This window comes from Tenrec ecaudatus, chromosome 6 (genome assembly GCF_050624435.1).
Source record: "Tenrec ecaudatus isolate mTenEca1 chromosome 6, mTenEca1.hap1, whole genome shotgun sequence".
Taxonomy (NCBI): Eukaryota; Metazoa; Chordata; class Mammalia; order Afrosoricida; family Tenrecidae; genus Tenrec; species Tenrec ecaudatus.
Window position 1 is genome coordinate 5,144,225 of NC_134535.1, and position 26,384 is coordinate 5,170,608.

The window sequence follows — 26,384 nt, forward strand, 5'->3', positions numbered from 1 at the left end:
GCAGGCCCACTCCACCCCGCATGCAGACCCAAGTAGAAGGGGATAGGGCCACATAGTGAGCTGCATCCAGATGACAAACAGTTCCCCTGGTGTCACATCCATGGCCACAACCAGCCTGTGGTCACTGAGCAATAATGTGTCTGCTAGAACCAGAACAATAAAGAACAAAAGCAACTCCCTCCGGAGGCCGGCGGAGGCAGCCAGCAGTCCACTCCCAGGCTTTTGCTTAACACAAGAGCCCACAGAGACCAGGGCCAGAATGTCCAAGCAGCAAGGGTCACCTTAGCTACAGGTTATAAAGTGTCCAGCCCTGTCCACAGGACACTAAGGGATAATGCAGCTATACTTGGGAGCACTACACAGCTATAACCCAGCAGAGAGCCTTGCTCAGGTGGGAGACAGCCCTGACAGCCTCATGATGGAATCATGGGTGATGGAACCATGGGTGATGAACCCTGGATGATGAACCATGAATAATAGAACCATGGATGATGAACCATGGGTGATGAACCATGAGTGATGAACCATGGGTGATGGACCATGGATGATGAACCATAGATGATGAACCATGGATGATGAACCATAGATGATGAACCATGGGTGATGGAACCATAGATGATGAACCATGGATGATGAACCATAGATGATGAACCATGGATGATGAACCATGGATGATGAACCATAGATGATGAACCATGGATGATGAACCATAGATGATGAACCATGGATGATGAACCATGAATGATCTAACCATGAATGATGGAACCATGAATGATGAACCATGGGTGATGGAACCATAGATGATGAACCATGGATGATGAACCATGGGTGATGAACCATAGATGATGAACCATGGGTGATGGACCATGGATGATGAACCATGGGTGATGGACCATAGATGATGAACCATGGATGATGAACCATAGATGATGAACCATGGATGATGAACCATGGATGATGAACCATGAATGATCTAACCATGAATGATGGAACCATGAATGATGAACCATGGGTGATGGAACCATAGATGATGAACCATGGATGATGAACCATGGGTGATGAACCATAGATGATGAACCATGGGTGATGGACCATGGATGATGAACCATGGGTGATGGACCATAGATGATGAACCATGGATGATGAACCATGGGTGATGAACCATAGATGATGAACCATGGATGATGGACCATGGGTGATGGACCATAGATGATGAACCATGGGTGATGGACCATGGATGATGAACCATGGGTGATGGACCATAGATGATGAACTATGGATGATGAACCATGGATGATGAACCATGGATGTTGGAACCATGGGTGATGAACCATGGGTGATGAACCATGGATGATTTAACCATAAATGATGAACTATGGATGATGGAACCATGCATGACAGCTCCAAGGATGAGGGCCCCAGTCACCCTGGAGCAGAGGCAGCCAAACCCCACAGAGCACACACTGCCTCCCATCAAACTCAAGTCCAGTCCCTGTGAGACAGCATTTCGAAGGCATCATCTTCCAAGGAACCCTGGTAGCACAGTGGTTACATTGAGGGAGAAAGATGAGGCAGTTTGCTACTGAAAAGATACAAACTCTGAAACCCTATGGGGATGCTATGGGGTTGGAGCCCTGGGAATAATGGTTTGGTTTTAGAGTAATCTGATCAGGAGACTGCCACATTTCTCTCTTGGAGCGGCTGGTGGGTTCGAACCACTGACCTTTCAGTTAGCAGCCATGTGCTTAATCACTGTGCCACCAGGGCATTCTCTCTCTCTCTCTCTCTCTCTCTCTCTCTCTCTCTCTCTCTCTCTGTCCATCGAGTAGACTCTGACTCATAGTGACCCTCCAAGACAGGGTAGAACTGCCCCCCCCCCGTGGGTTTCTGAGACTATAATTCTTCATGGGCACAAAAAGGCTTGTATTTCTCCTTCTGGGTCGCTGATGGTTTTGAACTTCTGACCTTGTGGTTAGCAGCCCAAGGCATAAAGCCAGAGAAGAGGTTAGAAGCCAGAAGGGTGGTGATAAGATGGTTTTCCAGGGGAGTCTCAGGCTCTTTGTTTCTTTAGCCTAAGTGTTTCTTACCAATTACAGTATTTGTTACTCATTTAGGGTACTGGTTACACAGTTATGGCACGAGTTACACGGTTAGAGCACTGGTTCAAGCCAAACAAAGCTAAAACCACAACTATCAAGCTGATTCCAACTCATAGCCACCCTGTAGGGCCCAGTTGAACTGCTCCTGTGGGTTTCCAAGGCAGTCAAAGCTTTATGGGAGCAGACAGCCTCCTCTTTTCCCTTGGAGGGGCTGGGGGGTTTGAACCACCAACCTTGTTGTTAGCAGCCCAACACCTCACCCACAGTGCCGCCAGAGTTCCTGTAGGTGGGGTTCAGTGAAAATTCATCAAGCTGTTGACCCATCAATGGCACAGGTGTTCTCTTCTCTGAATGAACATTAAATGGAAAACAAAACGATGATTGTGAAGGACGGCGCAGGACTGGGCAGTGCTGGGGGTTCTGTTGTCTGTCACTCAGAACCCACCCAATGGCACCCAGCAACTAACAACATGCCCCTACCCTCCCAGCCTCTCCCCTGTGTCTGAAGAAGAGAGGATGGAACTCTGTGGCCAGTTAACCCAGCCCCACCTCCTCTCCCAAAGCAAGAAAGCCAGCTACCAGGTGCAGGAAAGCAAGCAAGGAGGAGAGCCAGGCACAGGGGCTCTGTGTTAGATCCCCCAGCCTCCAGACCCGGCTCTGCCCTGGCTGGCTGTGTGGCCTTGAGCAGTTATTTAACCTTGGCATTTTACTCTCATCTGGCAAATGGGTCCATGACAGGACTTCACATGGATGAGAGAACTCAATGAGATGAAGCCACAGCAGAGCGGCCAGACTGAGTCTGTGACCTCCCAGAGCTCCAGACTAGGCACCTTGATGGCAGTGACTGTGGAGGTCGGGCAGCCGTGACCAGGCCAGGTGGGCATCTCTGTCTTCCACTGGCTCTCTCTGGATGCTAGCTTTGGGCAAGTCCCTTACTGGGTCTCAGTTATCCCACCTACAAATAGAGGGATGTAGACCAGGCTGTTCCCACAGATACTTCAAACCCCAAATCACAGCCTGGATTTCTGCCCCACTCCCCATTCTCCATTTCTGGCTAAAAAATAAAAGTCGCCCCCCCACCTCAATCCCTATTGACACTACCCTTGGTGGGCCCGAGTGTGCTGGAAGAGACCTGTGCCCCGCAGTTAGTTCCAGGGAATAGACAGGAACCCTGAGTGGACTCAAACTTCTGACCCTCGCAGCTGTGTGCGTTGACCCTGTGCAACACCATGGACTCCCAGTTCTGGGTCGGCCCCAGCTTTCCAAGGCCCACTGGAGGGCTCAAGGCCTGGGACCCCTTCGAGTCCGTCAGTCAGGGGCCTGAATATCCCACCAGTTCTTACTGGCTGTGTCAGGGCCACAAGGCCCCGGCTGTACTGTCTATGGACGAATTCTCGGGGTGGTAACTGCAGCAAGCAACCTCGAGGTGTGAAGTAACATCTTAAGAGAAGAGAAGTCTCAGGTTCAATGCCGGGCCCCTGTAAGGCAGTCTACTGTCTGTATGCACAACAATGAGGCCCCTTGCACAACCTGGGCGGTAGGCGCAGGAGTGGGTGCAGGATCATCTGGATTTGGGTCTTCTATAACCCAGGGGACAGCCACAGGTCAACTTGTCACTGAGCTGTTATCTGCTGTCAAGTAAGCTCCTGGTTTGTGGTGACCCCAAGACCTTTGCAACCCCTAAAAATTTCCTTTGATGATTTTGGGGAGTCTGGTAGCTAAGTGATTATGCACTGGGCTGCTAATGGCAAGGTCAGCAGTTAGAAACCACCAGCCACTCTGAGGGGAAAGATGAAGCTTTCTACTTCCATAAAGAGTTATAGTTATATAGCCACGGGGGCAGTTCAACCCTGTCCTATAGGGTCAATAGATGCCAATGCGTTTTGGGTCCTATAGCAGCATCAGCCAAACCCACAGCCGTCACGTCAGTTCCAACTCAAAGCGACATGATGTACAACAGATCGAAGCACTGCCCGTTATAAGGCACCATCCTCACCATTGTCCTTACGTCTGAGGCCATTGGGGCAGCCATTGTGTCCATCCACTGACCAAGGGTCTTCCTCTTTCCAGCTGCCCCTCTACTTTATCAAGCACGGTGTCCTTCTCCAGGGACTGGTTTCTCCTAACAACACGTCCAAAGTCTGTGAGACGAAGTTTCCCCATCCTTGCTCCAAGGAGCTCGCTGACTGTACTTCTTCCAGGACAGAGCTGATGGTTCTTCCCCAGCACCGTCATTCAAATGCATCCATTCTTCTCCGGTCTTCCTTATTCCCTGTCCAACTTTCACAGGCATTTGAGGCGATGGAGAAAACCATGGCGCACTTGAGGCCTCAGAGTGACATCTTTGCTTCTCTGCACGTTAAAGAGGTCTTGTGCAGCAGATTCACCTAACGCAATGCATCGTTTGATCTCCACTGCTCCTTCCATGAGTCTTGATTGTGGATCCAAGCAGATGAAATCTTCGACAACTCCAATCTTTTCCCTGGACAGAGTAGAACCGCCCCGCAGGGTTTCCGAGGCTGGAAATTTCACGGAAGCAGATCACCACATCCTTTTCCCTTGGAGTAGATGGTGGATTCGAACCACTGACCTTTTGGTTCACAGAGGAGCACTTAACCTCTGCACCACCAGGGCTCTTTGTATGACAGCTAGCATCCTCATTTGGCAGATGAGGAAACAGAGGCTCAAGAGGCCAAGGCCTCTCTCCAAATTTTCACAGCCAGTTATTGCCCACCCAGCCCCTGCCCCCACCCCTTTTCCCCCTCCCCCCCCCAAACCCAAACTCACTGCCATCAATGTGGATTCACAGCGACCCTATAGGACAGGATGGGACTGCCCCTGTGAGTTTCCAAGACTGTCATGCTTTACAGGATAAAAAGCCCCGTCTTTCTGCCTCAGAGTGGCTGGTGATCTCAAATGGTTTGGCCTTGAAGTCAACAACCTGACACGTAACTACTGCGCCACCAAGACTCTGCAAGCGTGTCCCCAGGCCCAACATATAACCACTAAGCCGCTAAGGCCCGGGGACTCTTAAACCGGTGATCATAACCTTGGGGTAACCTTGCACTCGTCTTGGGAGAGCAACGTTGCATCTCGGGTTTTGTTTCTCACGAGCCTGCTGTGTAATCATTCCCCTGTCCCCGTCTTTTTATGAGCTCTTGGAAGACGTGCAGGCTTGTACAAACATTTACTGAACGCCTCTGTCGGCGCTGGACACGTAAGCCATGTAACATTTTTGTGGTTCTAAAGCACCCTGCACTGAAGCGTGCTGCTTCCTCTCCGCTAGCCTTACAATTTCTCTGAGAGCTGCTTTCAAGGGTGAGGCGCTTCATCCGTGGGGCGCGGGGCTCCAAAAGCCTGCCCAGGAATGGACGAGGTCACATTCCAGGAGAGAGAAGCCAGAACCTGCCGCGTTCACTCTCTCCCCAGCAGCACAGAATGTGATTTAAAAAAATATATCTGGGCTCATTCCAGAGGTACCATCATGAAGATGGCAGGACCTGGGACTGTTTGCTTTTGTGACACTGGAGACTGTCCTGAGTCAGAGCCAGCTTGGTGGCAGCTAACAACAATGAGCATTGCACCATCAGGCTGGTGCTGACTCAACAACCCCATGCACGGCAGAACAAAACACTGCCCGGTTCTGTGCCCGCCAGCCTCAGCATCGTGCCTGAGCCCATGCTTGCAGCCACCGCGGCGTCAGCCCAGCTCTCTGAGAACCTTCCTCTTTTTCCCCGCCCCTCCACTTTTCCAAACATGAAGTCCTTCTCCAGGAACTGGTCTTGCCTGACAATATGTCCAAAGTATATACGATGAACTTTCACTCCCCTTGCCTCTAAGGAGCATTCTGGCTGTACTTCTTCTCAGACAGATCTGTTTGCTCTTTTGGCAGTCCATGGAACTTCAAGATTCTTCTCCAATCGCAAATTCACCCAATGTAATGAGTCCTTTGAGCTCTTGACTGCTGCTTCCATGAGCATTGATTGTGGGTGCCCGTAAGACAACATCCGTGACAGCTTTAATCTTTCCTCCGTTTATCACGATGTCACCTAGTGGTCCCCTTGTGAGGCCCTTTACACTGAGTCATAGTCCACACTGGAGGCTGCAGTCTTTGATCTTCATTGGCAAGTGCCTCCAGTCCTCACTCTCAGCAAGCAAGGTGTGTCAGCTGCATACCACAGCCTGTTAATGAGCCTTCCTCCAATCCTGAGACCACCTGTGGTCATAGGCAAGAAGAAATGGACATTGTGTTGTCCCAATGACTAGATGTGTCTTGGATCATGTCTGAGGTTGGGCGTATTTTGCGTGCTCCTTAAGACCATTTGCCATCATCAGTTTCATCTGGAGGTGGCCTCGTGTGTCCGAGAGGAACTGCACTCTATGGAGTTGGCAGTGGCTGGTTGTTGTTCTTCTGTTTTGTTCCCCCCCCCTCCCCCAGAGTTAGGTTGCCAGGACTTTCTTCTGAGACACCTCAAATTGAAATCTCCACCTCTCAGCAGCCAAAGGCACCGCCCAGGGGTTCCATGTGCTGCCAGTCATCTGGGTCTCTCCGTGTTTTGACTCCTCTTGCCCCTTTTTGGTTTCTTGTCCTACATTAGGTGTCAGAGTCTAGCGAAGGCCCAGTGCTCAACTATCACCCATCAGTAACATCGTAACATTGGCTTAGATTCAGCCACTCGGCACAGCATTACTGGGGAGGGCAGGGAGCACGCCAGGCAGACGGTGTTTGTGAGCCACAGCCGGGGGAAACCAGAGAACACCCTGAGTGTGAGTTTGTGTGTATGTGTCTAAATCCACACTGCGATTGCAATGAAATCATAATCCTCATGGCTGTTACACTCATAATTGTAACTATGTGTCCATGAGGCTGTATCATGAGGCTAAAGATGGACAGGGAAATGGAAGTAACTGTTGTGCTTTAGTCAAGTTAAGGAGTCAAACTTTTGCTGTCTTTCATTTTTTAAGTTGATCTTTTTTTCTTTTTTTTCTTCCCTTTCACTCTTTCTTTGAGACAATTGGGGCCAGAAACACCTCTCGCTCTCTCTCTCTTACACACACACACCCCTCTATTTCTCACTGTCCCTGAGTCCATGCCGACTCACCGTGTCCCAACTGGAGAGGCTAGAACGGCCCCTGTGAGTTTCTAAGACTGTAGCTCTTTACAGGAGTAGAAAGCCCGTCTTTCTTTCTCAGAGTGAGGAGTGGTTCCCAACAGCTGACCTTGAGCCTCGCAGCCCAATTCGCAACCACTATGCCACCAAGGCTCCTCACGAGAGGCCTGGAATGATGTAATTACTACTCCTAAACTTGACTCTTGAGGTTCTTGGCACCCAAACTGAAAATCACATTTTGATCTCTTAGTTTATAAGGAGTCCTGGCAGTTCCGTGGGTTCAGCCCTCGGCTGCTAACCACAAAATCTACTGTTCAAACCCACCAGCCTGCTCCCCCAGAGAAAGATGAGGCACTCTGGTCCCATAAAGATTTAGTCTGGGCAATCCCAGGGAGCAGCTCGACTCTGCCTTAGAGGGTCACCATGCATCAGAATCGACCAGTGATGGCTTATGTAACCCGTCTTCTGATAGAAAGAGGTTCCACACCGCACTCAGGGGGAAGGGACTGCTGACTCTTTGTTGTAGGCCTTTCTCTGGTGAGAGTCAAGGAACCACAGCAGCAAGCAGGGGGATTGTGTCTTCTTGGCAGATACGGGTCCCTGTGGGGAGTTAGGGGCCAGGGGAGGCTTCACACCCCAGCGGGGCCAGATGACACACACCCAGCGGAATCTGCTCTGGCCGGGAAGTCATTTATTATGTCCCGCTGTGACAGCCCAGCCTTTCCCCATCTCCGGAGAATGGAACAACTGGGCTTCTCTGCGAGGTCATTGCTGGCACATGTGGACGGACTTTCCCCAAGTCAGGGAAGAAAGAGAAGACGCAGTGTGGGCGCTGCACATCTGCAGAAGAGGCAGGTGGTGCCTGCTCCTGCTGCAGCCCCTGCTGTGTCTCTGGCTGCTTTGTGGCTTCTGAGTCTGGGGGCATGTCCAGCCACCTGGAGACCCCCCAGCTCTGATAGCAGCCCTCAACCCCTGCATGGTACCTGCGATGCTTGCCCCTTGTCTTGCCCCAGGCTCAGTCGAGACGCCACCTCCAGGTCTCCGAGGTAACCCAAGTCCCCATCCAGCCCCACTGGTGGCCTCCTCTAAGACACCACTCCCTCTTCCTTTATCTCTCAAGGGGTGTGGGAACTACTGCATCCTGGTCCCTGGAGGAGGTCCTTGTGCTCAGCAAATCCTGGTTCTGGGCACATATGGAGGAGACGGTGTGCTGGCAGCCTATAGCCAGCATGCAGTCCCTGAGTGGGGCCAATGGTTCGTCTCAGCTACGAACCTAGAGGCAGGCAGTGTAAACACACCCAGAGGCATTGCTGAAGAAAGGCCTGGCACTGCGCTCCTGTCGGGATGGTTGCTGTGGGTCGGGGAGCCCATTCCCACTCACGATGACCCTTTTGGACCGAGTCGAATTAATATTCCTGTAGGGTTCCTCTTGTCTGTCAGTTCGTCGGTAACATAAATGGAGACAAGATTGAAGTTGGTCACAGGGAATCCAGGACAGATGACTCCTTAAGGACCAGTGGTGAGAGGGCCGATTCCTGGAGGGTGGAGAGAATGTGGGGTAGAAAAGGGGAACTGAATACAAGAATCTATGTATAGCCTCCTCCTTGGGGGAGAGACAGCAAAGAAGGCGGGGGAGACGTCGGACAGGGTAATATATGACAAAATAATAATAATTTATGAATGATGAAGGGTTCATGAGGTAGGGGCAGTGGGGAGGAAGGTGGAAAATGAGCAACAGATATTAGGGCTCAAGTAGAAGGCAAATGTTTTGAGAATGATGATGGCAACAAATGTACATATGTGCTTGACACAGTGGATGTATGTATGGATTGTGATAAGAATTGTATGAGCCCCAATAAAATGATTAAATTTTTAAAAATTAAAGAGATCAACCGATGCATTGCATTGGGGGTGAAAAAGATTGAAGTTGGCAAGGATTTTGGTTTGCTTGGATCCACAATCGATGCTCACAGAAGCAGCAGTGAAGAGATGGAACGATGCATTGCATTGGCTAAATCTGCTGCACAAGGTGATGTCACTTTGAGGACCAAGGTGTGCCTGACCCAAGCCATGTATTTTTTCTTCTTTTTAAAATTTGTATTAAATCCTTTTACTGGGGGCTCTTACATCTCTTATCACAATCCATGCATTCCTCCATTGTGTCAAGCACATTTGTACATATGCTGCCATCATCATTTTCAATCTATAACCTCATACCGTTCAGCGTCCTCTGTCGCCCTTCACCCACTTTTCTGTTGTTCATCCCTGTGGGAGGGGGTTATACATCGATCCTTGTGATTGATTCCCTTTCTCCCCCAACCCCCCACCTTCCCCTAATTCTCCTGAGGGGGTTATCTATCCTCAATCGCCTTGTATGCCTGTGAAAGTCGGACTTTGAATAAGAAAGACCAAAAAAAGAATCCATGGGTTGAATTACGGTGCTCGTAAAGAATATCAAAAGTACTGCAGGCTGCCAAGAACAAAGAGCTCTGTCCTGGAAGAAGGACAGCCAGCTTGCTCCTTGGGAACCAGGAGGGCAGGTGAGACCTGGTCTCGTGTGCTGTGAGCAAATCCCCACGAGGCTCAGTCCCTGGAGAAGGACATCATGATCTGGAAAGCTGAGGGGTGGTGGGAAAGAGGAGAGCCCTTCTCCAGCTGGACGGACAGTGGCTGCAACCAGGAGCTCCAACATCCAAGCAACTGTAAGACCGGTGGGTGCTGTCCCGGGCAGGGTGACCTTCTGCTGCACCAGGGGGAGCATCTAACAACACCCCTGCCTGGAGAAAACTGGCTCACTGCTCCTTTGCTTCCCGGTCATTAGTTGAAAACACATGTTGACTGTGACCAGGCTGAAGAGGAACATTGTCCATCACCCGACCCTCCAAACACAACCAGAATTGGGGCACCCAAGAGGCCTCCCAAACACTTGTGGGGTAGAACAATGGAACTGGAATGTTTTTCCCCACCACCTTTCTGAAGCCCCCTGGTCTTTATAGGAGGAGCCCTGATGGCCTAGCAGGTCAGACGATGGGCTGCTAACTGCAATGTTAGCAGTTCGAAACCACCAGTAGCTCTGTAGGAGAAAGATGAGTCTTTCCAGTCTCTTAGAGTTACAGTCTCAGAAACCCCGCAGGGGCAGTTCTACCCTGCCCTATAGGGCTGCCACAAGTCCAAATCCACTTGATGGCAGTGAGTTTAGTTTTGAGTTTGGTATTTATATGCCCAGTTTACATAGCGAATCTCAGGGTTCATCATACTCAAGGTCAGCTGACTCCATCCACTGACAGTGTACCTTCTGCCTCTGGTAGGCTGGGCACTTAACGGCGAACGTCCTCTGAATCGCTCCTTTCTCACATTCCCTCACTCTTACTGCTGCAAAGGCTGTTTATTAGTTTGCAAGCCTTTCCATATTTGGGGAGACGTCCTCAGGGCGGATTCCCAGAAGTCGGATGAAGGGGGTAGAGGGCACGTACTGTTCTAATGAGCATCATTTCCTGAGCAGGGCCCCACCACCTGCCGTGAGCTGGAAGGACATATGGTTCTCATTACCTCGGCCTGGCGGTTCCTGGTTCCTCGTGAGTCGCAGCTGCAGGTCTGCAGAGCAAGGGGCCTGCAACCGAAGCAACATAGCTACAAGAAATTGCTGGCAGCTCTGTCTGGTTGGGCTGGGGCAGTTTGGCAAATGCTCGGCAGCCGCTGTTTGTGTGCATGCAGACCTCAGACCTTTCCTTACCTGCCGCCCGGCAGATGGTCCCCCAGACGATGTCTTGGTGGTCTGTCTTTGGCATTTCGAGTACCAGCAGCCTCAGGTTTCAGCAGAGCGGCCAAAGACCAGAAGAAGGAGTTTTGATTTTGCAATCGAATCGCTATGCAGTCTCACCCGCAGAATGGGTGAGGCAAACAGATGAATGACTTCATGAGCCCTGAGTTGAAAGAAAGGCCTGGCTACTGACAGCTGATTGCAGACTAGGAAGATAGCCCGGCAACCACATGGCAACTCGAAGCTCATGGAGGAGTACTTCCACCTCTCTCTGCCTCTACCTGGCCCCATTCTCTGGATGAGAACACTGGAAGGAAATAAAAAAAAAAGCTGATACCAAGGGCTCAAGAAGAAAGAAAATGTTTTGAGAATGATGATGGCAGCATATGTACAAATGTGCTTGACACAATGGATGGATGGATGGTTTGTGATAAGAGTTGTATGAGCCCCCAATAAAATGATTAAAAAGAAAGAACCCCCAATAAAATGATTTAAAACAAAGAAAGAAAACCAAATGGGTGAAGGGACATGCCTGCGATTACATGGTCATTAAGTCTTCAAAGAGCAGGCCAGTCTAGTTCCTCCTGCTCCAGGGCCCCATCTTTCCCCATGACTTCCAAGCTGCTCATCACGGGATTGATGGGCTTGCTCATTCATCCATGCATCCAGCAAACAGGGAGGCCCAGCCCCTGTCAGACTCTGTGCCAGCTCCCCCAGGGGCAAGTCCAAGATCAGAACCACAGGAACCCGGAGAAAGAGGGCTTCAGGGAGCAGGAGGGAGGGAAGTTGCCAGATGGGCAGACAGAGGGAGGAAACCACGGTGTGAGGGAGAGGAGTGAGTGGGTCCCACGGAAGTCAGACCCCAGTCTCCTGGGACCCAAACAAGCATGCAGCCCAAGTCCTGACCAGGACCCACCTTGGACGCACAGAGGACAAGGGACACGAGGAGGGCCATGTCCACCTGTCTGTGCCTGGTGGAGGCTCCTGGTGGCTCCTGCCTGGCTTTTCCCTCGCAGGCCTGACTGTGGACTGGCTGGGTGACCCGAGACAAGTCACTCTCCCATTCTTAGCATCAGCTGCTGCTCTGTGAGATCAGACAAAGAAAGTGCCAGGCCATGGATGCTGGGCTCACGGGGATGAAGTGGGGATCACCGAATAAGGTGTGGAAAGAATTAAACCCTGTGCTTGGTAAGTGAGACCTGTGGGTTAAGTGGCTTGTATTTTATGCTCATAACACACACCTCATCCACTTAATCACACTGCCCTTTATGTAGCAGGGAGTGGGGCGGGGGCGTGTGTGTGTGTGTGTGTGTGATATATATGTGTGCAGTCCTCGTTTGTGTGGTCATGTTATATGCAAAATGCGGTTGTTTAGGAGAAGGAGGAAGAGGAGGACCGAGGAGGGGAGGGCTCGGTCTGGAAGCCTCTGGGGCAGTCCTGAGCTGTGTAGGTTGGGAAGGGAGGGAGGCCCTGGAGGCAAGAAGGAAGTGCAGGCTGGGGCGAGGCCTGGTCCTGGTCAGGGATCCCTGTATCACTTCTGGATCAACACCCTGAAGCTGTGGGGCGTGGGGCTCCCTGCAAGGGGGGAGGTGTCCGCACATGTGACCTTGTCTGGTTCTCCCTGAGTTGGGAATTGGTGTCACTTTACAAGAGGGGTGGTCTGGGGCCCAGCACTTCCTCGGGTTTCCACAGTGACTCTGTTCAATCAGGGCCCCAAGGTGGCCCCCACTCAGTGCTAGATATTTTTTTCAGCCAGCCACTCCAGGCCTCCCTTCAGCCTCTCAGCTCATGCCCTGCCCCATCCCACCTCGTGGTCAGCTGTGGGCCTGGGCATCATGGGCTTTGCAACAGGACCCTGGGCCATCCTGGAAGGCTGTGGTGTGTGTGGCTGTGCCCTTGGCATTGCCTGGGGAGGTGGGGGTGGAGGGGTGGGCTGATACAGAGTTGAGCTGACCAGCCCCACACCCTCCTCTCCCATCTGGGACAGCTGGGCAAGAGCAAAGGAATCGTGTCATGTCTCTGAGTGTCCCCACTGTCTGCAGGGTCAAGACCAGGACCTCGGACTCTGGGCTAGGCCCTCAGAACAAGCCACTCTGTCTACTGCGTTGATCTCTACTGCTTCCCTCTACAGACCCAAAGATCCCTGGAGGCGTAACGAGCTGTGTGTATTGAGCTGCCAGCTGCAAGGTCAATAGTTTGAGCCCACCAGCTGCACCACGGGAGAAAGATGAGGCTGTCTGCTTCTGGGCAGATTTAAGAAGTCTCAGATCTACTCTGTCCTACTCTGGCCTATAGGGTCACTGTGAGTCAGAATCGACTTGACAGCCAGAGGAGCCCGAGCAGGGGTCAGAGTAGCAGACTCCCCCACCCACGGAGCAAGTCAAGCTGAGCGCTGTCATTCCGGAGGCTGGCCTGTGGAGTGGGGGGCCTCTAGGGACTTCATTGGGGAAGTTGGACTCGATGACCCACTGAAGTGGAGCCCAGTGCCTGGAGGCTGAGGCCGATCGGAGTATGGTGTCTCTGGGCACTTCGTTCAGGGAGTTGGGTTTGCTGACGCCTTTGGGCATTTATTAGCAGACCTGACAGAACTTTGTAACATGCCCTGAGAGGAATTACTGAAGCTCAAATGAAGGCTGAACATGATAGTTTGACAAGAGGAAAGTAAAAGGAAATAGAGGAAAGAACTAGGAGGCAAAGGGCATTTATAGAGGTCTAAATACAGATATGTACATATGTAAATATATTTATATATGACAATGGGGAAATAGATCTATGTACATATATTTATCGGATTAGTATTAAGGTAGCAGATGGGCATTGGACCTCTATTCAAATACTCCCTCAATGCGAGAATACTTTGTTCTATTAACCTGATATTCCATGATGCTCACCTTCCCAACACTATTGCTAAGACAAAGCGGGTGCATAAGTAAATGTGGTGAAGAAAGCTGATGGTGCCTAGCTATCAAAAGATCAAAAGATATAGCATCTGGGGTCTTTAAGGCTTGAAGGCAAACAAGTGGTTGAGAAGCAACAAAGCCCACATGGAAGAAGCACACCAGCCTGTGTGACCACGAGTTTTCGATGGGATCAGGTATCAGGCATCAAAGACCCAGAACAAATCATATCAATGTGAATGAGAGGGAGTGCAGAGTGGAGACCCAAAAGCCCATCTGTAGACAATTGGACATCCCCTTATAGAAGGGTCACAAGGAAGAGACGAGCCAGTCAGGGTGCAGTATAGTACCAATGAAACATACAAATTTCCTCTGGTTCATTAATGCTTCCTCCCTCACCCCACCCCTGCCACTATCATGATCCCAATTCCACCTTACAAATCTGGCTAGCAGAGCATGCTGGAAACAGGGAATATAGGACAGATAAATCCTTCAGGACCAATATTAAGAGTAGCCATAATAGGAGGGGAAGGGGAAGGTGTGGGGAGAATGGGGGAACTGATCACAATGATCTACATATAACCCCCTTCCAATGGGGATGGATAACAGAAAAGTGGGTGAAGGGAGACTCAGTCAGTGCAAGACATGAAAACATAATAATAATTTATAAATTATCAAGGTTTTATAATGGAGGGAGGGTGGAAGAGGAAGGGGGACATGTCTTTGGGAGCAATACTATTATATCAGAAACAAATTATTTTTCTTTTCTACTTTTTCCTTATGATTTTATCTCCTTCATCAATTACTCTCCAAAATTGAGATATAGTGTATGTTGCTTGTGATATGGCTTTATTTTTTTCATTGTTGTAAGTTAGGTGGGGGTGTATATTTCAGACCATCAACTTTATACTCAATAATCCAAACCATTGATCAACCCACCCACAAGTTTATCCCTCGCCATGCCTTCATTCCTCCTTTTTGACCACCATGCTCCTCTCCACTCAAGTTAACACCCATCTGCCCTCTCGTCCGTTACTTTATATTCCTCCTTTGCCCACCTCCACCCTGCAAATGAAAATATCTGCTCCTTTTGGTGTGAAAGTCCTTAACTTGCCTTTTAAAAATACACATTTGCATATTATTTAAAAGCAGTATATGTAAACAAAAACCTGTATATACAAGCATAGAATGTAAGCATTATAAATTTGCCTGGCTTACTTTTATATGTAACTACATATAAAATATTGAAATCTCTTGGCTATTGGAGGAATTATAGGTAGGACTACTATTCATGCCTTGAAGAACAATTATGCTCTGTCCAAGATGCAGTGATCAGGGGCAAGGCTGCTAGAAACATCTGCATTAGTGCCGTGTGAACATCAGCCTCATTCTTTATAACAAATACTTAGGTATAGAATTCATAGGACATTCATTCAAAACAAAAGAATGTAAGTTTTCTTTTAAAAAACTGACAGTCCGCTTTCCAGAGTGTCTGTACCATCATTTCCTCAGTTTTACTTTTTGGTTGGTTTAATACTTTAATACCCTTGTATAAAGGGTTTAGTTGCATGTCATTGATTTTAAATTACATCTCTGTGATAGCTAATGATAATAACTAAGCTAATGTTAATGTCATTTTCCGTGCGCATCTTTTCTGGGAAATGCGTCTGTTAAAATATTTTGTTCATTTTTACCTGGTTTGCAGAAGGTTGTGGACAACAGCGGAAGCCCAAGATCCATTTGCAGGGTCTAAACCTGGATTAAGCCCCCGGTGAGTCCCCTCTGATCACAGTTGAGGGATGTGAATGGCCTTGTTACCAGACAAAGAACATTGTAAAATCGATTGTGGAAGACGTAGTGCAGTAAAATGCAATACCTTATCATTTGATCTCCATTTTGACTCATTTAAAAAATGTTTCATTAAAAAAGCAGGGGAAGGGGAAATCTATACGAATTAAGCTCATGGTGCATCCCTTCTGACGGTGGGCCGAGGATGGGGTAAGCTGGCTATCATGCAGGATGCATTGGCACGTGGGTTCCTGCAGACGACGTTGGGTTAAAATTTATCACACAATCCTTTGATCTCCCTTACAGCCCACTTAAATTTTTTCCCTAGTTTTTAATATTTTCTGCTTTCTTTTTAGTTGAGCTTTTGATCTGTTTAACTTCGTTACTGTTGTTAGGTTGTTTTTTTCTCTTTTTACTGTCTTCCTGTATATGAAATCTGGGCTAGGTTAATCTGTAGAACGGTCGCTGGGCTGATGCTTTCTTGGGGGTCTGCAGGGGAGGTTGGGGGACACGGGAAGCAAATAATGACGAGCACAAGCATGGAGGGAATGTTCTTAAACTGATGGTGGCAACGATTACACAGCCCTTCTCGATGTGACCGGACCATTGACCTGTATGATATGTGAATTATACACGGATAAAACTTTAAACAATAACATGAACTATTTTGTTAAAAAAAAAAAGAAGGAAAGGCAACATTGTGTCCAGCTGCTAACCCAGAGGTGCTTTGGAAGCAAGGCCTGGTGCTCCACTTCAGAAAAACCAGTCCTTGGAGACCCTGTGGAGCCATTCTGCTCGGCACAAGCGAGGCCACCACGGGTCAGAACCCATTCCACAGCACCCCACCACAGCCGGGCGGCGGAGGAAACTTCCCTGGGGGGGCTGTCCGCAGTGAATGTGCTTGGCCTGCCCCTGCTCCTCTCCTATCCCCACCCCCCAGTAATTTTGTGGGCAGGAGTCCTGGTGGCTTGAAGGTGAAGTGCTAGACGGCTAACCAGAAAGGTCAGGGGTGTGACCCAACCAGCAACGCGGAGGGACAAAGACCTGGCCCGTCTGCTTCCCGAGGGCAGCCCCACCTGTCCAGTGGAGTCAAGATGAGTTAAAAATCAACTGGGCAGGACACAGCAGTATCAGCAGCAGACATTGGTCCGGTTCTGGTGCTGTGCAGGGAGCCGGGAGCTAGGATGAGCTTGTCTAAAACAGTGCTCCCCAAAGCGGGTGACACCACCCAGGGGGCTGCCAAAAGCAGGTGTTTATACTTTATCCTGAACTGTGGTCTACAATACAAATGTTTTTCATCACCGGGGCCCACTGAGTCTTTGTTGTTGTTGTTTGTCTTCTGAAAAGGGGTTTTTTATTGTCGATGACATCAAATCGGTTGTGATCTATAGCGACCTCATGCACAACAGGACAAAACACTGCCCGGTCCTGCTCCGTCCTCACAATTGTTCCCGGGTTTGGGCCCATGGCTGCAGCCACTGTGTCCATCCATCCTGTTGAGGGCCTTCCTCTCTTCTCCTGCCCCTCCACTTTACCAAGCATGCTGTCCTGCTCCGGACACTGGCCTCTCCTGACATGTCCAAAGTGGGTGGTAGACCAATCAGGATTGGGAACCTATGGTCTAAAAGATGGAGTGGTGCTTAGGATGCGAGAACCAACCTGAGCCTTGCCTTGCCTGAGCCTTGCCTTGACTCAAAGGCTCTGCCAGTCTCCATCCCTCCTGAAGAAGACATTTGCCAGACTAGGAAGCTCCTTCGACAGGAGGTGTGAGATATGGGCTTGACCCTCAGAGGTCAAAGCTCATCCTCTGGAGGTGTAGAATCCAATCATTTTTTATCTTGCTACATGGCTCAAAAGCAGATTGGTTGGATGGAATGTCAACCTAAAGGGCCAGGTAATGTTGAGAGTCCTCTCTTGTTTACCCAACTGTTAGTGATTAAAACCTAGATTTCACTGCCTAGTTTGTCAACAAAGACATCCTGAGGCCGGCCTATGATGTAACAAATCTTATTGTTGTTTGCTTGCCCCTTGCGGCCTGCCCTTCCCATGGTTACCCTGGAACCCGAGTTAATGTAAAACATCTATATGTGACTCTCCCAAGTGTAAATTCCAAAGCCAAAGGGATCATCTATTGTCCATGTATTGTGATTTCGAACACCACCCAGACAGGCTGTTTTGCGCTGCTGTGGTCTCCTTGAAGGTATGGTGTCCCTTCTCAATGAAAGCTTCTCTTTTTCCCTCGGATGTGGAGCGGGTAAACTGGCTGCAGTGCCTCCGGGTACGATACCTGCATTTCCGATGGCCCTGGCCCAGCCAAGCTGACACAGCTGTACAATCACAGTAGAGTCCCAGAGCACAGGTAAGGATGACCTGGGGGAGGGAAAAGACTGTCTCAGCCCGGAGCCCCCTACGAGTCCTCTCTACACTGACCTTCACAGGCCAACCTCACCCTACCGCCCCCCATGACTGTCGGGCAGGCCCAACAGTGGGCTTGGGTCCTCCAAGACCACATGAGTCCTCTTCTGCAGGATTCCCCAGAGCTTGTCCTGGGAAGCCATCATCTGCTGACAAATTCTCACAAAGAGAGGAGTGGGGCGAGCGCAGGGTCCAGCAGCTTCATTGTGTCCACGCTCTCTTCTTCTTCCCCTCCCAGAAACCTCCCTCTCTAGGCCAAACAACTTCTAAGAATTCAAGCCAATGTCTCTCCTATGTCCGGAGCCATGAGGCCCGGCCATTACTTGGAATTTATTAGCCTGAGCTCTGGATATTCTTCCACCCCAGCCTACGTGACAGAGCACTGCAGCTGTGTTTGACATACTTAGCTTGCCAGACAGAGATAAGGAAGTCTATCTGTCTGCACGATTCTGTTCTGCGGTCACTATTCCCGGAATGAACTCTGCTTGCAACCTTGGGTAAACACGTGTGTAATGATTATATATAAGCACCTGCAGCTTGCTTCCCCCACTATTGTTCTCAGGGAAACATCTGCAGCTTGCGTCCCCCATTGCTGGCCTATATAAGCTGTAACTTTCCACTCAATAAACGAGACTTGATCAGGATACTGTCTTGTCTCCATTTCTCGTGCCTCTTGTCCCCCCAATTGCCACTCCCTCCTCCAGGGTCCGCGTTGAAGTTCCCGCGGGTCGGACACTCCTACAATGTTAACCCTTCATTTGGAATTTGAATGGTCATAAGGCTAGGCCTGGAAACCAGCTCACCCCATTTACCCAACGGGAGCTCACTGTGCAACCCAACAAAGGACAGGATCTACAGAACCCTGGGGGTATAGTGGTTATGCAACGGGCTGCTAACCGCGAGGTCAGCAGTTTGAAACCATCAGCTGCCGTGGGAGAAAGATGAGGCTCCCGGACATCCCCACAAAGAGTTAGGAGTCCCGGAAACCCACACGGGAAGTTCTACCCTGCCCTGCCGGGTCTCCGTGGGTTGGAATCGACTAGACAGCAGTTTAGTGTGTGTGTTTATTTGTTTTTTTGGATAAAGTGAGCAATGACACTACACATTACTTAGGATAATCAGCTCTTTGAGGACAAAAGGCACGCATTTAACTGAGGGAAAGGCTCAGATGGCAGGGAGGCAAGGAAAGGAGTGGGGACCGGAAACAGTGTCCGGAAGTGGAACCTGTGATGTCATGACAATCCATGGCTAGAATCCGACTGTGGGTGAGTTGCTGGAAGGAGAACCGAGCTGCTCTGTCGCCCCTCACCACCGGTTTACAGCACAACGTTTTTGTTTTGTTTTTTAAAAAAGAGAAAAGCAAGATAGCCCTTTGTTCCAGAGGCATGGGCTCATACTTCTAGTGCCCCATACATTAATGCTCCTCTTAGGAGCAAACGTCTTCAAATAATTCATTTAGCTAATATCTACCAGGCACTTCATACTGCCAGGCACTGCGCTGGGGTTGAAAATTGAGGACTGAATGAGTCCCAGGCCTGGCCTGGAGGGAAGGTATTTAATGAGAAACAGTTGGGAACCAACTACTGGGTCAATTGCTTTAGGGCCAACGTGCTACGATGCCATTTCTCCACCACGCCTGCAGTGGGGTGAGCTTTCTGAGCAGCTTCTTTAATTACCTGTGCTGGCTCCGGCACACGTTCCCTATTGGCAGAAAGGAAGCTAAAGCAGAGACCCTCCAAAATTCAGGGGGTGCAGGAGGGGGAGGGGGCTGGAGGTGTACAATCCCCTCACTTTATGCTTCAACTCAAATGCCAGTTTCCCAGGCTTCAATGAAGGCAAGTTCGAGTCCCACGGAAACTCTGCCCCTTCCTCCCTTTGCTCCCAGAAAAAAAAAAAGCCCAATTAAAACAGGAAATCCTTATATATTTAATCATCACCATGATCTAAACAAAGGTGAATCTCTAAATCAAATCTGAAACACTCCCCGGAAAGGCCTGTCATTAAAAAAAATTTTTTTATGGCTGGTTTCACTCTTGCTTCATTTTGTTGTTGTGACTTTGTGTGTGAAAATCACTTCTCATAAGACGTCCCCACACTCACAGTCCAGAAAGAGGTGCATCTAGCTGCCCAGAGACTCAAGGTCTCCAGACCTTCACTTGGAGTTCAGGGGGAATTCAAGATGCGAGGTTAGAGGTGCTCATGGATAGGAAACAGATTGGAAAGAGCTGAGGTCTGCTTGGGAGAGACGGAGCTCTCAACACTGGAGAACAGATCCAAAGAGACGCTGTGTAAAAACACTGAGGTCACCACCAAAAGTTAATGGAAGAGGCTGCCCCGCCAGCGTCACCCTTGGAAAGACAGCCGTAGAAAAACACTCAGACGCCCTTGGATACCACCCAGCATCACACTCATTGACTGAGTATGTTTTGGGTTGGTGTGTGTGTGTGTGTGTGTGTGTGCGTGCGTGTGTTTTGTTTTGTTGGGGCGGGGAGCCCAGGAAAAGACCCGTGTTGCACATGAGTGATTTCCCTCAGTCGGGGAACTTACCCCGTCAAGTGACAAGCCTTCATTCATTCCCGTGACTCGTTGGGACGGACAGATTTCCAAAGTGCAGGCAGAGTACGTGCCCTTGCCTTTGGAAGCAGCGTCAGTACACTCGTTTTCTCTCAGATGGTTGCAGACCATTAAGTTCGCATTATGAAGTCATGGGTTTCCTACAGGAGGTTGGTGTCTGGGTCGTGGCGCCACGCAGCACAGGGCCAACTCCAGACAGACATGCAGGAGAGGGCTGCCGAGAGGGACGCCCTTTCATGAGTGAAACCAAGAAAAGAGAGACACTGACAGATGGACGGGAGGAGGGCTCTGTAGTTCAAGGGGACTGAATACAATGCTCCCTACAACTTGCCTAAACCGTCAAAACAAGCCAGAGTGGAAAATCTAACTCAAGCCAAGTTCAGGCCTGCCAGTCAGGAAATGGGGCCCCAAGCACTGCAGCTGCCAGAAAGATGCCCAAGTGGGCATGGCAGGCAAGACTATCACCAAGCAGTCACCACCTGCCTGCACCTTCAGACCAGGAGCCCCGGAGGTATAGTGGGTTACAGATTGGGCTGCTAACCACAAGGTCACTGATTTGAACCCACCAGTCGCTCCTCAGGAGCAAAACTAGGCTTTCTCTCCTAGAAAGATTTACAGCCTCGGAAACCCAACGAGGCGGTTTTACTCTACAGTGTCACTATGAATCAGGATCAATTTAATGGCAGGTTTTTGTAGGGTTTTTTTGATGTGTTAGAATTGACTCGATGGTAGTAGTTTTTGTTTTTTTTGGGGGATTTTTGTATCTTAGAAGAAATACAGCTAGAATGCCCCTTAAAACGGAGAATAGCAAGATGGTCTCATACTTCTGACATGGTATCAAGAGAGGCCAACTGGAGAAGGACATCATGTTTAGTAGAGTAGAGGGTCAGTGAAATAAGAAAGGGCCTCAGTGAGACGGATGGACACAGTGGCTGCAACAATGGCCTCCAACATGCCGAGGATTGTGAGCTGACACAGGACTGGGCAGTGGTTGGTTCTGTTGTGCACGGGGTCTGTATGTGTTGGAAATGACAGCGCCTGATGATTGTGCCATTTGGAAATGGTAGGTTTATAAAGTGTCCCATCTTAGCGCCTGTCTTCCAGATATGGAATTAGGGTTGTTTACAGGATTTCAAACTGAAGGTTTATAGACAAGATCCAAAATGTTTGATGGAAGTTTGAATTTGAGTGATTTCTCTCTGGCTACAGAACCCACCACTCCCTATTGCCAAGACTCAACGGTGTCACACATTTATGCTATTTGTCTAGCTTTGACACGATTGGAATTTGAAAATGTGGTTTAGGAACACAAATTAATTCATTCCACGTGTGCTAAGGATGACTGTGGCGGGACTAGGACGGTGGGTTAGATTCAAAGATTAATAAGTGAATTGTACCAACCACTTAAGGGAAACCCTACCAATCTTACATAAACTATTTCAAAAACATAGGAAGAGGGACAACTTCTGATCCCGTTTTACAAGGCCAGCATGACCCGCTTACCAAGATCAGACACAAACACCACACAAAAAAGACACCATTGCCCAATATCACTCATAAATACATCCAGGAAACTCCTTAAGAAAGTATCATCTAATCAATCCAGCATTTGAAAAATAGGAAGATGCAGCATGACCCAGTGGGGGTTTCCCCAGGAATGCAAGGCTGGTTAACAGTAGAAAATCATCAGTCACTATAATTCATCACATTGACAAACTTCCTAAGATCAAGTCAGTATCTACAGAAAAAGCATTTGACAAAATGAAACATGTATTCATGAGTTTTCAAAAAGTCTCAGTATACTAGGAATGGACAGGAACATCATCAATGTGATCAACGTCATCAGCATTACACCCACAGTGAAGATGCTCTGTGGATGCTGTCTTCGGTCCCTCTAGGTTGGGGCTGAGTAAGCTATCCCTTCTCTGTCCCCATGAGGTTGGTTTGAAAGTCCCTGCCCTTCCTTCTTACTCGCGGAAACACACCTTCTTGTGGTCATTGCCAGCAATCACCTCCTCCGTACATCAGGCAAGTCCCATTCTTAGAGCTTGGTACCTGTTTTAGACTGGGTTCTGTAGAGAGGCGAAACCAAGTGAAACTTATATACATATACAGAGAGAGAAATTGGTATTTTAAAAAAATGGTCTGCATAGCTTGAGAAGTGGGGAAATCCACTTCCTGGCAGGTTCCAAGTCTGTGAATCAGATGTTAGGCTGGAAGATTCTCCTGACTCAAGGAACTGATGAACGTGATGTGGGGTCCTGGTTTACAACTGCCAGCACCAGCACCATGACAGGCTGTATAGAACCAAAGTCTGGGGCAGGCTTAAGCTCTAATTTCAGATTCCTGGACACTGAGGTAATTCTGTCAAAGAAGGCATCACCTGTCCCAGACTGACCAGTAGGGAGCAGCGACCACCACCCCCCAATTGACCAGTCAAGAGAATACGCGCGGAACTACTCGCCAACCACCACTGGACAACGCTGATGCCAGAAGTTTTCTCCAATAAGTTTAAAGAACAGCAACACTGGATGCCCCCGGTCCCTAACCCCATAAAAGCCCAGGGAACAAAGAACTCGGGGCTGATCCCCTTTGGACACTGGGTCCCTGCTGCGCTGGGCAGTGGAGGGAGGAAAGCCCTAGCTCGAGCTAGAAAAATAAACTCCTTTTGCCGTGTTTGCGTCTCAACTGGTCGTAATTCTTCCGTGCGCCCAAGCTGAGCTCGCGTTCCCTTCCCCAGTCCAACAGTGCCCTTCCCTTTGGAGACAGTACAAGTACTCTCCTTTTCTCTCAGATGGCTCCAGATCTTTAAGTTCACATCAAGAAGTCACGAGTTTCCTCCAGAAGTCCGCTACAGAGAACGGATGAACCCAAGATCGGTAGGGAGGCAACAGGCTGATGGCTGCAGAGGCAAATGAATCCAAGATTACCAAATCAAATGGCTGGCTATCGACGATTCCCAGTATTGGCAAACAAAATGACAGGCCATTGGCACAAGCCCAAAGATGCAGAGCCCAGATGCCCCGCAAAAAATGCAAGCAGTTCTTATGCAGGTCTGCTTACAGAGGAAGCAGGCCACACCCTGCAGGAAGCTTCCTTTCAATTGCTTGCTGCAGGGCTGGGATCTCAGTAAGGGTGCTTCATTCCACCCTAATTGCCTGACTAGCTGCTCCTTGCAGATCCCATTAGGGAGGCAATTACAATGTGCTAGATCCCATCGTGGTGGATTACTAAATCTTAACTGCCACAAAAAATCCTGACCCAGTCACGTTGATGGCAAACCTACCTACCACAATCCCTTACGCAAAAGTGTTCTACAACCATTTTGCTAGGTAGAAAGCATTCCAGTGGTTCAGACACACAGAAACAACCAGCCCACTCCCATCGACCGACTGCTCACTCATGTTCTTGTGAGTCAAGTCAGTTCCAGCCCCCAGCGATCCCACAGACAACAGAGGAACCCTGCCAGGTCCTGGGGCATCCTTTCAATTGTTCCCATGCACGAGCACCAATCCAGCTCCTCCAACTTTACCGAACATGATGTCCTTCTCCTAGTGACCCTTCAGATGGTGTCAGCTTCCTCCAGCCAAGCAGCTGTTGGGTTTGAACAGCTGGCCTGGAGGTTAACAGTTACAGCCTAGAAAACCTACGAGACCCCTACTCTCTCACTTAGAGTCCGTACGGGTCAGCACTAACTCGTCGGTACTCAAGAACAATGGTGACCTATCCCGTGGTGTGGCTATATCACCACCTATTTAGTCATTTCCCAGCTGAAGGGTAGTGGAACCATTTCGAGCTAGGGGCGATTACAAAATCTTAAAAGTTGCCATATCTGTTAGTGCACACGGTTCTGCATGAACACAAGTCTTTATTTCTCTGGTGATATTACCTGGGTGAATAATTGTTGATTTTTGTAGTAGCTGCATATGTTTGTTTGCTTGTTTTTAAAAGAAACAACTAAACTGTTAAACTGTGTAAAATGTTTGTTCCAGGTCCATTTTTTTTACAAAGGCAACCCTTCCTCCATCAAATTGCTTTGGCATCTTCATCAAAAATCAATTGTGCCCCTTTTGTATGGGTCTATTTCTGGGTCCTCCAATCTATTCCATTGATCTAGGTGTGCATCTCTCTGCCAATAACCAAGTCTTGATTACTGTAACCATGTAAGCCTCGGCATCCAGCAGACTAACTCCTCCACTTTATCCTTTATCAAAGTTATTTTTGTTACCCCATGCCTTTCTATACCTATTTTAGAGGAATTAGGTTTAGAGCCCTACCTTGAACATAACTTGTTGGAGCTTTAATAGGGATTTCTTTAAATCTGTATGTACATTTGGAGGGAATCAACATCTCTGATATGCTGAAGGTACCAAACCATGAATGAAATAGGTCTCTGCATTTACTTAGACTGTCTTTCATCAGATGTGTGTTATTTGGGCATGCAGGTTCTATATAGATTGTATACCTAAGTATTCTATTTTTGAGTGACTTTAAATGCTATCTTATTTAAAATTTTAACAACCACAAATTCACTGCTAGTGTATAAGAATAGAAATCATTTTGTATGTTTATCCTGTCTTCTGATAAAGCTGAGCTCAAGCAGTTTGGTGATTTTTTGGGTAGATTCCTTTGACCATTTTCTGCATGGTCAGGTCGTCCATCTGCTGACAGAAAGAGTTCTATTTCTTCCTTTTCAACCTGGGCAGCTTTTCTTTTTCTTGATTTATTTCCCTGGGTAGAATGCCCAGCTGTATTAAAATGATGAGAATGAAATTCTTGCCTGGTTCATGATCTCTCAGTGGGAAGCATTCCGTCTCCTATCATTAAATATAATGATAGATTTTAACATTGTTGTAAATACTCTTTATTAACTGGAATCCCTGGGAAGTTAGAATGGTTAATGTGCTCAGTTGCTAACTGAGGAAGGTTGGAAATTGGAGCCCTCGTTGAGGCACTGTGGACTCTGAGACCAGGAGAACTAGATGCTGCCCAGCTACGGCTAGCAACTGCTCAGAAAAGGGTCACATTGGAAGGTCCTGGATAGAGTGGGAGAACCCATGGAACAGAACTCAAAATCACAAAGGAGACCAGACTTAATGGTCAGATAGAGGTTGGTGGAACCCAAGAGTATGGCCTAAGCTACCTCTCTGTTGGAATAATCAACCTTCACCCAGGGAGAAAGTTGAAAGAGCTGAATAGAAACAGGAAAGAAGTAGAAGGAGCTAGGGTACATTGAGAGGGTTGCAATGGATGAGTTGAATCAGAATGTCTATGAATTATTGAATGCAAAAGTCTGCACTGTTCTGTAAACCTTCCCTTAATTCACAGTAAAAAGGTTTTTAAAAATCAAAAGCCAAACAACCCCGTGGAGTGAAATTGTACTCTGACACACAGGAAGTTTTCATGTGTCAGATTTGACTCAATGGGAACTGGTTTCCTGGTCTTGGCCCCCTGGGGTAGTTTTGTCTGTTTATATTCTCCTTGGCATATGAGGGGGTACCCCCCAAAATGGATTTTTCCTCTCATAGCTAGGTATTTAATTTTTTTTTTTTTTTACAAAACAACCTTATCACCTTCAAAGTAGTCTCCAGGACACCTAATGCATTTGTCAAAAGCGATTCCGTTCTTGGAAACATTTTCCAAACTCATCTGCTTGGATGGCTGACAGCACCTCCCTCTTTTTTTTCTTTTCTTCACCTCTTCTATGTCCTCAAATCGCTGTCCTTTCAGGTCCCTCTTC